This window comes from Lolium rigidum, chromosome 1 (assembly GCF_022539505.1).
Source record: "Lolium rigidum isolate FL_2022 chromosome 1, APGP_CSIRO_Lrig_0.1, whole genome shotgun sequence".
NCBI classification, from domain to species: domain Eukaryota; kingdom Viridiplantae; phylum Streptophyta; class Magnoliopsida; order Poales; family Poaceae; genus Lolium; species Lolium rigidum.
Window position 1 is genome coordinate 187,485,703 of NC_061508.1, and position 5,102 is coordinate 187,490,804.

Below are 5,102 nucleotides of genomic sequence, written 5' to 3' on the forward strand. Positions count from 1 at the left end.
TGGTTGAGCCGCCGGCGACAAGGAGAGGCTTCTGAAATTGAATTTTGCGAATGCTCAAGAAAAGAATAATTTGAAAGGGTGGCCTGTTTTTTTAAAAAAATAATAACAGAATGAAACGTTTGCGTTACTTGACTATTTGTGACGGTACAATTCAAATGCCCGTACGCAGAACTGCGTACTCCACGAAAGAGTGTACTTGCAACTTTCTTGAAAAGTTAAACTATCTCAAACTTTGACCAAGTATATTCAAAAATATATACAAAATTAAATAGCTAGTGACAATATTTTATCACGAATCTAATGATACTAATTTGGTGGCAAAAATATTGGTACCTTTTTATATATAAACACAATTAAACAGAAAATGTTTGACTCTTCAAAATGACGAAAATACTTTCGTGGATAGAAGGAGTATGCACGAATAAAAAAATGTACCTATGGAGAAGTGATGCCACAACTTTTTTCCGCATCTATATGAGCTACTAAGTGCATATGAAACATACGGGTGTGGAAGAAAATTGATGGAATTGAAGCTGATCTCCCCGTCCTCGATTGACGAGTTGTTACTTGGTGGAACCGAAAAAATCGCCGACTCTATGACTCCAGCGTCCAAGCTTTCCACAAACGGCGCTAATTGACGAGGGGTCACCTCGACAATATCCATGGATATGGACTTAGGGTTCAGGTAAAAGTGGTGTGTTGGTGGTTCGACGATTGGTCAGACGAATAAGGCTTATCCGATAGATTGATTCCCGAGACTAAAGCGTCGTAAACGAGAACAAGCTAGGGTTTACAGCAAAGATTCGATGATCTTCCGCTGGCTCCTCCCAGCTTTTATATAAGAGGCTAGGTCTCAGGATCGGTTTACATATGTGACTTGCCTAACTAAAAATATGTCGGCTCCGTAGTGGGCTTTCCCTTATTCGACAGACTTCATCTTGCGGGCTTCGGCTTCCATCATCATGGGCTTCTTTGCAACACACACCAGGGTGACACAAACCTTAAGCCAAATTAGGCATACCCATGTCAGTATGATATTAGCTCTCAAACTCAAAACTTCAATACTATGCATGAGCAACCTTCCCATGAACTTGGACATTGCGAGGTGCAAGGGTACATTACCCCTAAGTGTGTTTTTGGTAATTAATGATAATCATATATGGACTAATGTTTTCATTGTGTTTATACGAAGGAATATCACATAGGTATTTCTTGAAGTTCATATGTTGGATTCAAATATGGATGCCATGAATGTAATGTTATACCTTTGGTATTGGCATCAAGGTCATCGATTTGAAGATAAGAATATGATATGATCAATAAGAAAAATGAAGATGGAGTTCTTGTGTGGAACTCAAGTTTGCAAGGGTACATTGCCCCTAAGTGTGTTTTTGATAATTAATGACATTCCTCTATGGACTAATGTTTTCATTGTCTTTATATGAAGGAATATTTCATAGATATTTCTTGAAGTCCATATGTTGGATTCAAGTGTGGATGACATGAATATAATGTTATACCTTTGGTATTGGCATCAAGATCATCTGAAGAGAAGAATATGATATGATAAAGAACAAGAAATTAAGATGGAGTTCTTGTGTGGAACTCAAGTTAGCCACGCTCTAGCTTACGTGTTAAGCAATGAATGATCAAGATATTATGCTAGAGCATGAAGAGATACAAGGTTGACCAATACTAAGAGTGAAGATTGAATTCAAGTTGGTCAACACAAGAAGTATAAAGAGTGTACCCACTTTGGATCATATGATCTTGTGGTATGGTAAGCCTTGTGAATTATGCTTCATGAGCTAACCCACTATATATGTGCATTTGTGTTGTCTATGTGGATTAGGTATCTTGTCATGGCATGCATCAAGAAGTATGATCTCATATAGCCCATGTGAGGATGGAATCAAGTATGGATGTCATCAAGATTGAGAAGGGCAAGTTCAAGATGTGTATATCAAGAAGATCATGCTTGAGGCTTGCCATCCATTTGGTGATAATGGACTTGTGAAGATATGCCTCAATGGAGCTTTCCCATAGTGGTTTACGGGGAAGCAATCATGAGTCTTCACGAAGCAACAATTATCAAGTGGGCATTCCGTCTTGAATGAACCATGAAGCGTCATCATCAAAATCAAGCGGGGTGCGCAAGGCAAAGGTATGTCCTTGCTAGGTTTTTGTAAGAGTATTTTACCCTTATCCGTTATTTTGGTAACTATGACACCGTGCTAGAGTATTTGGTCTAATACATGTCTACAAGATGATTCCCAGGTATTAGCCAAAGAGGTATAATGGTGTATCAATGGAACAAGAAGGCAATGGGAGACCCCCACTTCGATGAAAAATCAACAAGGGATTTTCGTAGCATGGCCGGCCGATGGCTCCGGCCAGACCGGCCGTGACACCGGCCAGCCCGGCGCCGACCGCCCCGGGACCGGTGCCAACCGGGTGGAGTCCAGTGCAGGTTGTAGCGCTCGTCCGGTTGGAGTCCGGCCGCCGACCGGTTTGGACCGGACGCCTGCGCCCAACCGGCCCCCACGCCCGAGCCAGCCGGTGGAGTCCAAGTATGCCAAAGAAGCCGCTCTGGTCGGATCCGGCCCCGGATCCGGTTTGGACCGGCCGGTCCGGTCCCTCGGTCCCGGCCTCCGACCGGCCTCGCGTCGGCTCGTTCGGGCGCCAGTGCCCGGTTGACCGGGTTTCTCGAGAATCCGACGATGTGGCAAGTGAGCAACGGCCGTAATTCAAGTGACACTATATATACCCCTTCTTCTACCTCTGAAGGGGTAGGCACTACACTACAAGCTGTTCTTGAGCTCTCTCTCTCATTCTCCATTATTAGAAACACCAAAAGCCTCAGATCTCCCTCCTCCTCCACCCAAACTCAAATCCCTCCGGGGAAACGATAGAGGAGGACCCGATCTACTGTTCTACCAAGCCAAATCTTATTCCCCCTTGTATTCATCAAGAAACTTGTTCTCTAGGGTTCCTTGGAAACCCTAGGTGGGCAAGAGAGGTCCGGAAGCATCCGGGCTGTGGATTTGCTCCTGACAAGATTGTGAAGGTTTGGAGGCTACCTCAAAGTCTACCACAAGTGAGTGAGCTATTCCTTCGTGGGATAGGCTCCGGAGAATAGGGTGAGCCTTCGTGGCGTGGGGAATCCTTCGTGGGACCTCCACCCCTCCAAACGTGACGTACCTTCTTGCAAAGGAAGGGAACACGGGAATAAACCATCATCTCCGCGTGCTATCTGTTATCTCTAACCGAACTCCTTACTTGTGATATAACCGCCGTGAGAGCCTTCGTGCTTGAGTCACTTGTATCCTCATATAGGTTGTTTCACCTAGTTTGCATTAGGCTCATCTTTATATTCCGCAAAGCCTAATATTGCAAAGAAAGAATTAAAATCGGTAGAAACCTATTCACCCCCCTCTAGGTTTACCATCTCTCGAACTTTCAATTGGTATCGAGCTCGGACTCTTATTAAGGGCTTCACAAACCTTAAGAGTGAGATGGATAAACTATTCGAGGGTCTCGGATGAAGACTCTAACCTTTCGGTTAAAGAAATGAAATCCGCATTCTTGGCATATGATGTCGAGAAAAAGGAAAATGAGGATGAAGTACAAAGCCAAATGGCACAAATGACCGCCATGCTTAAGAACTTGACTAGTGGAACCTCTAGTGGGATTTCTGATCCTCCGAAGGTCTCCATCAAGTCAATCATGACTATCCCAAAAACACTTCACCCATGCCTCATATAAACCATAGTGGGAATGTTCCCCATTTTGATGGAACTCACTTTCCTTTTTGGAAATCTTCTATGGAATCTCATATTCGCAGCTGCTGTGTGGAGCTCTGGGAGATCATTGTTGATGGATATCGGAAGCCACAAGATCCCGTTCGGTTGACCTCCACCGAATTCTACAACCGTCAACTCAATGCCTCCGCACGTGACAAGATTAGGAGTGGCATCAACCGCAAGCTCCTTGATCAAGTCAATGACATTGACTCTACTAAAGAGTTGTGGGACCGGATCGTAGTACTCCAAGAGGGAACCGATTTGATCCAATCAGCTCTTTACGAGTCTGCGAAGCAAGAGGCCACTATGTTCATGATTAGAGAAGGAGAATCCGTGGCGGATTCCTATGCAAGGTTTGGTGCTCTTAGAGTGAAGGTCAAGGGTCTTGGATGTGAAAAGTACAATGACGGCTTTGAGATGAATGAAGCATTCATAAAGTCCAAGGTCATTGCCATGATTGCAGTCAAGCAAGAAGACACCAACCTTGCACTCAACTTGCAAATCATTACCAAGAGTGCTGATCTGAACGCCGATGATCTAGTCTCCTATGTGGCAGCCAATGAGAACATGGCCAAGTCAGGAAAAGGTTCATGGCAATGAACCGTGTTGATGAAGTCTCACACAACCATGAAGCCTCACACAACCTTGCCCTCAAAGCTAGAGCTGACCATGGAAGAGAAGAAGTCTATGAAATTGAAGAAGATGAAGAGATGACTTCAACTAGTGACATTGCTACCGACTTTGCTTTCTTTGCCAAGAAGTACAAGGCAAAATTTCCAATGCTCCTCAATGAGAAGAATAAGAAGAGAACCCGCTACGCTTGTGATGAAGATATATAGCCACTTTACAAATGAGTTCCCTTATGAGAAAAGGGTAGACAAGCTTATGTGGCTCAACCCCCGGGTTTCGAAGACCCACGCCGACCCAACCACGTGTATTTACTCCATAAGGCACTCTACGGTCTCAAGCAAGCTCCACGTGCTTGGTATGAGTTCCTTAGGGATTTCTTACTACATGATGGGTTTTTCATGGGTACGATCGATTCCACCCTTTTCACCAAACGGGTTAAAGGGGTGGCTTATTTATATGTCAAATATATGTTGATGATATTATCTTTGGTGGAACTAACCCCAATCATAACAAAGATTTTGAGCTATTGATGACTAGGAAATTTGAGATGTCCATGATGGGAGAGTTGAAGTTCTTTCTAGGCTTCCAAGTGAGGCAACTTGCAAAAGGCACCTTCATCTCTCAAGAAAAGTATGTGAAGGACATGCTCAAGAAGTTCAACATGACCAA